Consider the following 13,627-nt stretch of genomic DNA (forward strand, 5'->3'; position numbering starts at 1 on the left):
GAAAGACATCGCTTGATTACCGGTCAATGATGAAAACCGTTAACAAGCGCGAGAGGAATCATCGATAATGATAATGACCCTCAAGGTACTGCAGTACAATTCACGTGGCGTGAATAAAGGACTTGGCGTCGAACGCCACGCAAAATCTTCTGGTCGAAGGTCATTGATGTATACCTGTCGCCAGAAGTGAGAAACTTGCCATTGAGGCATGCAAGCTTCAAAGTACTGATGGGGTTGTTCCTAGATCAACTTCTTGGATAATGAGCTGAAGTCGACAAGAAGCGATCCGTCAAAGGAGGGCCTTAATGAATCCCACATCAATGACACGGAACGGAGCTAATGATTTTAGTGGAGGTGAAAACAAACTGTGACATATGATTCAGGGTGGCGATCATGAATGGATGAAGGATAATGTATGGCAGTGGATGGGACACGGTTGACACTTTCAGAATGACCTCTCTTGAACATATAATGACACTGATGCGATGGATCGGTAGCATTACCCCAAAATGTGGATGGTTTGGCGAAGACCATGGTGATGAGACCGGTGAATGAAACAACCCAACCCGATGTGGTACGGAAGAAAAGTGTCATGTTCAAGAGCGACTTGCTACCATTAAGCTTTGATGTTCTCCCAATTTTTCCCCAGTCATTTCTGACCAGTACCTCTTTATTTTTGTCAAGCTTGAGGAGGATAACATATGCTTGTTCTATAACCTGCCCTTCGGGCAAGCCCATCGCTATGATTTAACGAGCTTAGCGATAGGGAAACTCGTTCTCGTCTAAAGACAAGTTTGTCGCTATTTAATGAATTTAACGAGTCTAACGACAAGGATAACTCGGTCCTTTTCATTTTTAGAGAGTCTGAAAAGGTACATAAAGTCAACTCTAAAATTCCTTTTTCGTCATCTAATCCCTTAAGTCCGAAAAAGTATAAAACAATACAGAAGGGATGAATTTTCGATTGCTTTAACGAGCCGAACAAAACAAGCGCTCGATCTTTTTGTGCAATAATCCCTCAGGTCCAAAAAGATTAAAATCTAGAGGAGGGATAGCTCTTCCGGTCGTTTAACGAGTTGGAAGGCCAAAACTCGGCAAACTTTTCATATTTTACGAGTCAGATGAAAAGAGCTCAAAGAAGACTCGTCTTTTGAGGAACGAGTGATAAACAGGGATAGCAGCAGATTCCAGGTACAGGTTGGAATTCTCCAATCACGGCAGTGTCACAAGGATGGCTAGGTGAAATCACTCTTCGCAGCTGTTTCTCAAAAGAGGTAAACACACAAATGGAGGTGAATGATCGGCCAAATGAAAAGTGGAGGTGACGGTGCACAAACACGACCAAGGCTTTTATGGCTGATGGATTTACGATCTCAAAAGGTTATTTACCGGGATAGGTTCTTTTTTTAGATAAAAATGAGCTTAAACTCTGGAGGGAACATTGCTCACTGCTTTTATTTATTTTTTAACGAGCATGAAGACCGCGTTAAAACTGCTCGGATCTTGCATTTATTTTTTAACGAGCATGAACCATGTGCTAAAACTGCTCGATTAAGTTTGCATGCCCCCAGCATAATGTCTTCAAATCGAGGTGCATGCCCCCCAAGCTTCATTGCATTCAACTTGGTGATTGGAATGAAGGTTCACTTTTGAGATTTGAAGAGGGGATTGTTTCATTTTTTAACGAGGTTGACACAAGATAAGAACCGTCCTCGGGTCCTTGTTTTCATTTTTTAACGAGGTTGACACAAGATAAGAACCGTCCTCGGGAATGATCCATGTCGACAAAATATTTAGGAATCTTCCGAATCCAACCAGAAGATTGGATTAGATTTCATTTTGTAGGTTTCCACCGTGGCCACTCCTGCCAGATTACTTGGAAGCGGTAGGGCGAAAGTACCCATTAAGGCAGGGTCTTTTAGGAGACCTACTCCGATATTTTGGAGCAAATGATTCCTTCCATGGATCATTGGAATGCTTCCTGTAACTTGTGAACTATTGTGGAGAAAAGTTTGTTGGTCGACGATTGTAATTACTCCTTGGAAGGGGAATGCAATCTTCCTGAAGTAGGTCGACACAACTGCGGCCATGGCATAGATCCATGGTCTTCCAAGTAGGATGTTGTAATCGAGGTTTCCATCAATTACTTCAACATCAATTCCTACTGTTTTGCCCCCCAGTTCTACTTGCAAGTTACTCAAAATCCCGTATGGAGTGTATGATCGTCCATCAAATGCTTTTAACGTCGTTGACGATTTCGACAAGGGTGGTGAGCCTAAATCTTTCCAGCAACTCATCGACATAAGACATGTAGATGCCCCCTCATCAATAATTGTTCGATGAACAGTTTTGTTGAGGGCTTTCACTTGAATAAGGAAAGCTAGTTCAGCTGGTAATTGCGGGTCATATCCTTTATGATCAAAGGCCACAAGATTGGAATCCATTGGGCCAATCCCACCTTTTGCTGATAATAAAGCTTGCTCTTGGGAGGGGTAATTTTGTGGTACCTCAAGTGTCGACATAGTGGACGACGATTGGGCCAGGTCCTTTACTATATTATAATTCTGTGCTTCTTTGGCACGAGGATTAAATGTCGATTTGTGTACTACTCCCTTTGGCGACTTTATCATTGGCTCAGGAACGATGGGTGGCACAACTTCGGTCAAAGTTGTTGTTGAACTACTAGGTCGTTCATTAACCTTGTTGTTCGACAGCTTTGGATTCCAGTAATCTTTATTCCTTGTCAAAGCATTATTCTGTTGCTTTGAGGTAGACAACATAAGCACTTGGGATCTTGAAGCATTTTGATTAGCAACCAGATTTTGACCTGGATTAGGAAACGGATCAGTCAATACTGCTGGGGTTTTTGAACTCTTAAATAGTTTCTTAACTTCAGCTATATGTGGACAATATTTCGTCCAATGATCCTCATCGCATATATGACACCCTGCCGGGGGTTTCCTTTTTCTTCCTGTCTTTTTCTTCTTGCCCCCTGGTTGCTTCAGTTGTTTGCCCTTGTCGGTCGACATGGCATTTACTTCTGAGGTAAGAAGTTTTTCATTTGCATTTTGACTATAAATTTTGTGCTTGCCAATCACGTTCTCGCCGGCGTGAGAGTCATTGTTTGATTTAGGAGGAGGAGGAATTGAGAATTCCGGTCTAGGGGCGTCAGGTATTTTGTCGTAGAGCGTGCCAGACTGAGTATAAACCAAGTCTAGATATTGCGCACGAGCTATAACTTGCTCTTCTGTTACGACTCCCCCCTTGGCCACATCTTCCGTTATGGCCGGAAGTAATGACTTTATAAACCATTCAGCTGATAGCTGATCGGGAACATATGTTTTTACCATCCTACGACGACGTCGCCATTCATGTATATGATCAGATATATGAGTGGCCGTTGTCTGTTTGAAGTTGGTAAGGAGTTCTGTTCCCGTTTCATACCTTATCGGTAATTGAAAATGGGTTAAAAAGGTTGTAGCTAAGGCACTGAAGTTGTCGAACGAAGCTCTAGGCAATTCAATGTACCATTTTGCCGCTGGACCCGTTAACGTCCTCTGAAAAAGGCGAAGTCTTATCGAATCATCATTCAGGGTGTTTGATGAACACCATAGATGGAATGTCATCACATGATTCGACGGGTCTTCACCTGGATTTCCATTAAATTTAGGAATGTCTGATGGAAGTTTATGCGGAATCGCTGGCCACCAAGGGGCATAAGCAATTGGATCATTTGTCAGCCGGTTTAGATCTGGTAATTCTAGAGTTGCTACAAAGGGCAACTGTTGATTCAGGTTAGGTGAAGCATATCCAGGATAAGATGGAATCGCCTGAGCAGTGGGTCTTTGCATACCAGCATAATGTTGGCAACTTTGACAAGGTTGATGGGCATAACCATTATAGTATGGTTGCCCATTACTTACAAAGACTTGTTGCTCAGGTCCTTGATATGATTGCTGGAATTGCGGTTGTTGAGTTCGAACCAGCTCTGGTTGTTGGACCATTTGCTGATGCCCAATACTAGATGATTGACCAAGATGAGGAGTCACAGTACTTGTTTGATCCTGAGTCGCTCCAGATAAGGAGGCACTGCCCTGAGGTTGCGATTGAGATGTCGAGACAAGAGGCTGTTGTATGGCAACCTGAGAAACTTGGGGTTGACATACAATAGGCAGCGCTTGTACTTGCGACGCAATCACCATACCAGGTATAGTGGCAACATTCGACACAGGGTGGACTGGTTGCATTGAATATGCAACTCCTGATTGTTGAGGCAGCATTGGTACCCAACCGCTGGATGTAATTTTAGTTTGACCTGAACTTTGTTGTGAACTCACGTATGGGTACCCTCCCGGAGGAGGTAATGAAAGGGCATACTGCCCCCCATACGGTATCAATCTGGAACTCAAGGGGATTGATTGCCCAGATTGACCTCCAAATGGATCAATTTGGCGAGTTTCAACATAAGAAATACCAGATGATAATCCGGATGAAGAAATAGGAACTAACCATGTCGTTGTCCCTGATTGGACTCCGGCTTGTTGTTGACAATTCGCCGGGACAGATGGTATACCAGCGAACATCGTTGGAGTAGCAGCAGGAGGCTCTGCCGCTGCTGTGTCGGATGACACAGTCCTGGATGTCGACGGTTGTTCAGACATATCTAGTCTATCCAAGAGATTTTCTCGCGATTCTACAAGAACTTACACTTGTGGTAGACTAACTTCGAAGATCAACGAGGGAAAGGTGATGATTATTCCGCTTAAAATGAATTTATTAACAACGCTTTAGACACAACTTGCTTTTTCATTTTTTAAGAGTCGAGAAAAAGCTAAAGATGACTCTAGTCTCCTTCGATGTATTAACGAGCCCGAAGTGACAAATGCTCGGTTGGACTTTTTCAGTTATAGAGTTTGAAAAAGGCCAAAAGAAACTGCTCTGGAGATCTAGTCAGAGGGTGTGCCAAACCTTTCGCAAAACCACGGAATACGTTTTACGGTACGTGTGGTCAATCTTCGTGAATGCTGTGTTCACTGCATTGCGATCAGTAGGGCAGTCGACACGGCTTCCTAAGGATAAAGGATATATGCCTATAGGGGTCTCCCAATATATACTCGACGGTACGTGGGAGCACAAGTCCGTATTAGTGCCACCGACTCTCAGGAGGAATCACCCACCTTCGTAGAGATCGACAGTCACTACGTTTAATGACGCCGGAACACGTCTCTACCTAGACCTCTATTGTGAGCGTTATGTTACAAAGCGTTTTTAGATTCATTCAATATATTTTAAGTTGATCTTGTTTAGCAGTTTGTCTTTCAGGATCACCACGAGATGTATTGGTACAAATTCCTAAATGCAGCTAAAATGATAAGCAAGCTTTACAATCTTTTTAGCTTTGAAAATCCTAACTACTAATGGGAGAGAAAAACATTATCTTTCCACACAGAGCACAAAGCACAAACTAATGCACTTTCCCCTAGATCAATCACGCAAACTTATCAAAAAACGCAAATGCAAGATGCATGTATTTCTTTTCTTTTCCCTTAATGTTGATGTAGACAAAAGGAAACTGTCGTATAATTTTCGAATTCAATTTGAAGCGTAAACAAACAAGTTTTGTCTAAAATCAAAAGACGCCTTACAGGTACTTGTTTCGACACTAAAAATGTATGAATTCAAACCATAAAATGAAAAACAAACAAACTCAAACAGCCATGAACAGTAATAAAACTAGCTCTTAAGATCACGACGACACTTTTACAGTTCAAGATCTAAGAGGCCACAACTATACTGGTTTGCTTTTCACAATGGGAAACTGTAACTGAAACAAGAAATACTGAAAGAACAATCACAGTTTCATCACACAACTGAGGCGGAATAATGTCAAGGAAAGTTGGTTTACAGCAAGTACAAATGACAAGCAATCAGCAGCAAAACAATAGTGAAAACAGGGCCAAGACTCAGTAGGAAACCTCAGCAAGACACTGGCTAACTGGTCCAGCGCAGGCTCTGGTCTGTCAAACTGACTTTCAGCGCAGTTCCCGAAGGGAGTACCTGCGCTGAAATGCAGACTGCCTTTGGGCAGCCTGCACTGAGACACGAGAGTTGCGTTTACAAGGGTTTCTGGGTCATAAAAAGCTCAAAAATTCACTGTTTTTGCTGAAATAAAAAGCTATAGGTCAAGTACAAGCTAAGGGATGATCAAGAGGATGAAAAGCTATCACAAAGAGCACAAGAGTCCTTGTGGATCAGCTCTTCAAATCATAAACTTGCTCAGAAACTGAGCCAGAGCAGCTGCCCTCTACTTTGCAATTGAAGGACTCAATTGCAGTTCGATTTGGTGCTCTCCTTGTTTATGAGATGAATAGCAAGAAACACAATAAACCAACAAGATACTAGGTCCTCAGTGGAGTCGCCAGTTTGTTGTGGGGAAAAGTATCCGACTCGGAATGACCCTATCCCGACTCTAAGGGTGATAGTTCCTTAGCAACAACTGAAAGTAAAGCTTTGATATTTTCCTTTATGAAAGTACAGAGAAGGAAGAAAAGATTGACCAACCGATATCCTTCGCTTTTGTCGATCTTGTCTTCTCTCTTCGTCCCTTGCCTCCAGCTCCTTGTTCCCTTGCCGGCCCAGCTACACAAAGATCCTGCACAAACAAGAGATGGAAACTACAAGAAACATGTACTCATAACTGATGCATGGATTAGAGTGAATCAGATATACAAGTAAATACAATACATCAATGCAATACAAGTATATAGGAGAACATTCAAAGCTTTATTGATAGAAGTAAAAGGTTCTGAGAAGGTTACAACCATCAATGGCTCCAATCCAGCAGCACCTCCCCAGCAGCAAGAAATCTCCTCTTCCCCTCTATAAAAGCAATCACCCAATAGCTCTAACTGTAAACCAACAGCACTTCCTTGCTTTACACAAAATTCCAGCCTCCTTAGACCTCATAGAAGAGCTCTATATATAGGATAGAAGAAGAAAGGATGAGTCAGCTTGAGACTGACATAAAGCTGCCTTGTGTCCTTTCCCTCTTCAGTTAATCTTCAGTTCTTAAGTCCACTTGGAGATCCTTGCTTACACATGGAGATCAAGTACCTCTTACTCATCACAGGGCGAATTCCTTGAACCAAGTGTCAGTTTGGAAGCTTCCTGGGCAGTTGACACCTTGCAGAATGACTGTGCCACTTGGCCAATCTCGCCCAGCGCAGGTAGCCTTCATTGGTTTTGACTTTCAGCGCAGGTACAAGGAGGAGCAGTTGACATTCAGCGCAGTTGCTCAGTGGAGCAGCTGACATGATCCAAAAATAGCCTGTTTTGAGTGTTTTTCAGGTGGAGAACTGATGGGAAGTGCTGTGGTTTGCTGACCTTGTTCTTCTAGGGGTAAGAAAAACATGTTTAGGGACTGAGGATCCCTGTAATTATTGACATTTCATGCTCCATGCTGCGAGGCACAAAAATGTCTATAACAATGACCCAGTGGAAGTTGACATGATAATGAAAACCCTCTGAATGATGGTACACTCAGCTGAACAGTGACATGGAACGACATCTGGACAACTTTGAAAGGAGTGAAAGCAAACCCTAGACCTAATGCCTAGTGACCAAATTTTGCTTGAAGACTTACTGAAATGACAAAATTTGACCTTGACACATTAAAATCACTTTGTAAGAGCATGTTTGATCATTAGAGGAAGGCTGCAAAGACTGACACTAACACCTCCATTGCCTCCCAGATTGATGTATGAAGTCCAAATGAGATATAGACCATCCTTTCCTGATAATGTCCACCACTGGAAAGTTTTTGAAGATGATGATGAGATAAATAGGTTTCTCCAAGTCATTGATGAGTTTTCCAAAATGAAAATTGACCAAGAAAATGAAGCCTTGGAAGAAAGCCCCAAATCCTAGCTTAGAAATAAAAGTGGCAAAAATAGCATTGTCCAGCTTACCAACAATCATATTCCTAAGGGTTTAATTCCTCTAGAAAGACTGTTTGACCAGAATGATGTGCCTTACAAGGTTGCCCAAAAAGAAGACCAATATGCAGTCTGTAAGAATGATATAGGGAGTCCAGGTCAGCTTAGATACATAAATTTGTCCACTCATCTTTTTGCTGACCAAAGTTCTAAATATTGCAAATTAATGAAGCAATTTGCTGACGTGTTTTCCTGGGAGTATAATGACCTAAAAACGTATGATAAAAAGATTATTCAGCATAAAATCCCTTTAGAGAAAGACACCATTCCTTTCAAACAAAAGCTGAGATCAATAAATCCTATGATTCTTCCTCTAATTGAAAAAGAAATTAAAAAATAGCTGGCTGCCAAGATTATAGTTCCTCTGAGATATTCCAAATGGGTGGCCAATATAGTAGTGGTAAGGAAGAAAAGTGGAGAAATCAGACTGTGTGTTGATTTCAGAAACTTGAACAAGTGCTCAAAGAAATACAATTATCCCCTACCAAAGATGGAGCATTTGTTGCAGAAGGTCTCAGGAGCTAAGGTAATGTCTTTCTTGGATGGATTTTCAGGCTTTAATCAGATTGCTGTGCATCGAGATGACCAAGAGAACACTGCATTCACCACTCCTTGGGGCACTTTTATGTATGCCAAGATGTCTTTTGGACTGATGAATTCCGGAGCAACTTTTCAGAGAGCTATGGATATAGCATTTGTAGGAGAAAAGGATAAATTTTTCCTTATCTACCTTGATGACATAACAGTATACTCCAGCAGCCATCAAAATCATTTGCAGCATTTGAAAAAAGTGTTTCTGAAGTGCAGAAGGTTTGGGATTTCAGTCAATCCTAAGAAATCACAATTTTCTTTAGAAGAAGGCAAGCTGTTAGGACATGTTGTTTCTATTGCAGGTGTTCAAATTGACCCAGAAAGAGTTAAAGCAATACAGACTTTGTCTGTCCCGAGATCAAAGAAGGACATCCAGTCCTTTCTAGGAAAGATTAACTTTGTAAGGAGGTTTATCCTGAATTTTGCTGAATATGTGAAGCATATTACCTCCATATTGAAGAAAGGAGCATAAGTGTTATAGACATTTTTGTGCCTTACAGCATTGAGCATGAAATGTCCATAATCTAAGGGATCCAAAGTCCCTAAACATGTTGTTCCTACCCCTAGAGGAACAAGGCTAACAAACCACAGCAATTCACAGAAGTTCTCCACCAGATACTGCTCAAAAACAAGTCAATTCAGGATCATTTCAGTGGCTACACTAGCTGTTTGCGCTGAATGTCAAAGCCAACACTGGCTACCTGCACTGAATGTCAAAGGGAACACTGGCTACCTGCGCTGAGCGAGAATGGACATGTGGCAAGTTCATTTCTCAAGGTGTCAAAACCCAGGAAGCTTCCAAAATGACACTTGCCTCAGGGAATTCGACTGGTGATGAGTAAGAGGTTCCAAATCTCCAAGTGGAATCAAGAACCTCCAAGTGGAATCAAGAACTGACAGAGGGAGAGGACACTAGTCAGATCTCAAGCTGACTCATCCTCTCTCCAAACATCTATATATGGATCTCTCCTCCATGAGATCTGGGGAGGCTGGAATTTTGTTATTGCAAAGAATTGCTGTTGGTTTGAGATTGGAATCATTGGGTGCTTAACGCTTTGAAGCGGGTGAAGATAGGAATTCCATTTGCTGGGAAGGAGATGCTGGATTGGAGCCCTCTGGGTTGTATCTCTTCCTGAACCTTGTTATTCATCAATAAAGCTATCTTGGTTTCTCCTATACATTGGTGTATCTTTGATGTATGATTGCATTAGTGTATTTGATTTATTTCTAATCCTAAATCAGTTATGAATGTGAATATCTGTCTTTGTGTAGAGTTCTTCTCTTGTCGCAAGTAGCTGTTCTCTTGTCGCAAGTAGCTGTTCTCTTGTGATCTTGCAGGAATCTATTGAAGCTGGACGAGTAAGAAGGCAAGTAGCTGTGAACTCCCAAAGAGAAGAGAGACCGGATCAAGGGACAAACGGAAGACACCGGTAAGTCTATTTATCTCTCTCTTCTGTCACATTTCATAAAGGAAGAATACCAGAATAGCTGGTTTTGTTTGTTGCTAAGGCACTGTCACACCTTAGGTGGATAGGATCGTCCTGCATAGGCATTTTTCCCCACAACAAATTGGCGACTCCGCTGGGGAGATCTATTTAGTCATTTTATTTGTGTCTCTATCATTGTTTGTTTCATAGACTCAACAGCAACAATCGAACTGCATTTGCTCTTCTCAGATGCAAAGTAGACAGTTGCTGCTTTGATCCAATCACTGGATTTGTCTATGATCTGAACAATGGACTCACAAATGATTTGATGATCCTTTGTGATAGATCTTAGTACCCCCTCAAAGAATCCCTTTGATTGTACCTTGCTTGTTTCTTTTATTTGGCCTGAAACCGTAGATTAATCAGCAAACTGTGACCCAGAACCCAGTGAGAAACTCTCGTTTCTCCTTCAGCGCGAACCCTGTGAAGAGGTTCTGCATTTCAACGTAGGTCCCGTGAAGGCTACCTACGCTAAATGTCAAAACCCCAGTGTTGAGGTTGCGTTGATCCAGTTTGGCCTTGTGTAGCTGGGGTTCTCTACTCTGTTTTGCCCTGTTTTGATCTCTGATTTTTGCAGTCTGTAACCAGCATAGGTACCAGTCTGATAACTCCTTTTCTCTGCTTAAATTCCGCCTCTTTTTGTACAAAAAGACTGTGAGTGTTTTGATGTGTTTGTGGCGTCATTTACAGTTTTCCTTTGCATGAGTGAAATAATCATCCTGTAGCCCTTGATTTAGATTTGTTGATTGTGATCTTAGGAGAGAGTTCATTGGTTGTTTACAGTTGATTATACATTTACTTTTGCTTTTGGTTTGAGTTTGTCTCTTTTAAGTGTCGAAACAAGTGTTCATTTCGAAAGTCGTAAAGTGTTGTATTCTCTTATACCCTTTCCGATTTCGAAAAAGTAAACTTGTTTGTATTTGTCATTTAAAAGCAAATTCAAAGTTGTACAAAAAACTTTCTTTGTAGGCATCAATACTAAGAAAGCGGAAAACAAACACCTGCATTGTGCATTTGCATCTTGATAGTTTGCATGCTTGATTTAGGAAAAGTGCATTAGAGTGTGCTGATTGCTCTTTGAGAAAAGATGGTGTCTTTCTTTTCCCTTTGTAGCTAGGATTTTCATAGTTGAAAAGATATAAAGCTTGCTTATCATCTTTAGACTGCATTTAGGAATTGTACCATACATCTCGTGGTGATCCAAAAAGGCAAACTTCTAAGAAAGATCAACCTAAAATAAATTGAATGAACTTAACAAAGCTTTGCAACATAACGCACAACATAGAGGTCTAGGCTAGAGACGTGTTCCGACGTCGTAAAGCCTGGTGACTGTCGATCTCGTTGAAGGTGGGTGATTCCTCTTGAGGGACGATAGCGCCAGTACGGATTGTGCTCCCACGTACCGTCGCATATATATTGGGAGACCCCTATAGGCATAAAACCTTTATCCTTAGGAAGCCGTGTCGGCCGCCCTACTGATCGCAATGCACTGAACACAGCATTCAGGAAGATCGACCGCCCGTACCCTAAAAAATATTCTGCGGTTTTGCGAAAAGCTTGGCACACCCTCTGCCTAGAACTCCAGAGCAGTTCCTTTTGGCCTTTTTCAGACTCTATAACGGAAAAAGTCCATCCGAGCATTTGTCACTTCGGGATCGTTAAAACATCGAAGGAGACTAGAGTCATCTTTAGCTTTTTCTCGACTCTTTAAAACTGAAAAAGCAAGTTGTGTCTAAGCGTCGTTAAAAATTTATTTTAAACGGAACAATCACCCTTTATTCCTGCGTTGATCTTTAGGTTGAAAAAATGGAGCACACCAACCAAGGAATTCCCCTTGGGGGAAATCCTAATCCCTTCTCCTCTTGGGGAGATGTTGGTGCACCCCATATGGCCACATTGTCGCTTCCAGGACTTACAATTGGCCTGCCAGTCTGGCTCTTTTCAACCAATGTCGTTCAGAACACCACTATTCCTGATCAGTCGAGTCAACAGTTAGACCAGACCAGAGTTGCCCACCAGCCTTCGACTTCATATAATTCTTCCTCTCCTCCTTCCTCTTCTCTTGACGGAACTGGTAAAACAAAAAACCGAGTTCCTAAGGAGAAGAAGGAAAAGAAGAAGAAAGAGAAGAAGAAGAAGGAGCCAAAAGCGACTGGGGGCAAACAAGTGTCGTTTGACAAAAATCCACACACAGAACTGACAAGGCCTAAATCGCCATGTGTCATATGCAAGGGAAACCACTTCCACAGAGATTGTCCCTGCATCCCTCGGATACTAAGGGACTGGTCTCCCCGTTTGCACAATTCGGTAGCATCAATCTCTGATAGCCATGTTGACTGCTCACCGTCAACTAGTGAAAGTGAAGTCACAGGACAGAGAGGGAAAGCTAGATTTCCCTGCAAACTATGTGAAGGCGACCATGCCATCCACCGTTGTCCCTTCTTAGACGAGGTTAAAAGAGTTTTGGAAGATCGCCCGGTTTTACCAGTGCAACTTCCTCCTGGATATCAAAAACTCCTGCCAAGTCCTTCACTAGTTGAGAACCTGGCTGGCTCGCCCAGGTGGTCAGCCGAAGCACCTATCATTGAAGATGAACCGTCTGGATCCATGCCTAACGAAAGTCAAAAGGTTGAGGCGGCAGTTGACCCGCTTTTGCCTTCAGAGGCTCTATCTTCGAATGATACCGTCACAGAGGAGAACAAAGACGAAACCGTCCAAATTCTCTTCATCAACACAGACTCCGACGAACAAGGGGGCAATTTGCCCATTCCTTTATCGCAGGAAGGAACTTCGTCAGAGTCATACCCGGCCGTCTACTCGGTCCCACCACCAAGCAACCTAGTTGTCTCGTTCGACTGGAACCAACTAGGCAGACCCCGTTTGCCAGCAAGCATACCATTCAGAATTATCGTTCAAATATACAGAATGGTAATGGCTGGCACTATCATTGATGAGGGGACATCTGTGAGCATCCTTTCCTCTATTGCTTGGAAAGCACTTGGTTCGACAACGCTTTTGCCTGAAATGAGAAATCTATCAGGCTTTGATAAAGGAACCAGTCGACCTTTAGGGATCCTCCCCAATGTGCCCATAACATTGAAAGGGAAGACCGTTCAAATGAACGTGATGGTCGTTCAAGGACCCTTGGATTATAACCTACTCCTTGGACGAGACTATATATATTGCATAGGAGCCATCGTCTCCTCACTCTTTAGAGTAATGTGTTTTCCGTACGAAGGAAGAGTGGTCAAGCTCGTAGACCAGCTTTCATTTCCTGGATCACGCATCGCAAATAGTCATATACCATCCCTAAATGGTCTCTTCACGCAAGAAATGTCTCAACCCACGGTCCGTCCTCCTGATGAGCGCGAGTAATCCGGGAGGATATGACTAGAACCCAGGGGGCATGCGTCCTGGTCTGCTTCGGCAGGAAAACTTTGGGTATAGAGTAGGTTTCCGCGGGAGAATATGACTAGTCTGTACCCCGCCCTTGCTGGAGAGGGGTTATTCTAGAATAAGATTCTCTTGTCAAAGCTACGTGTTTGGCACTAAGGT

The sequence above is a fragment of the Pinus tabuliformis genome, chromosome 9 (assembly GCF_031772625.1).
Source record: "Pinus tabuliformis cultivar Carrire ecotype Pingquan chromosome 9, CPIR1, whole genome shotgun sequence".
Taxonomy (NCBI): Eukaryota; Viridiplantae; Streptophyta; class Pinopsida; order Pinales; family Pinaceae; genus Pinus; species Pinus tabuliformis.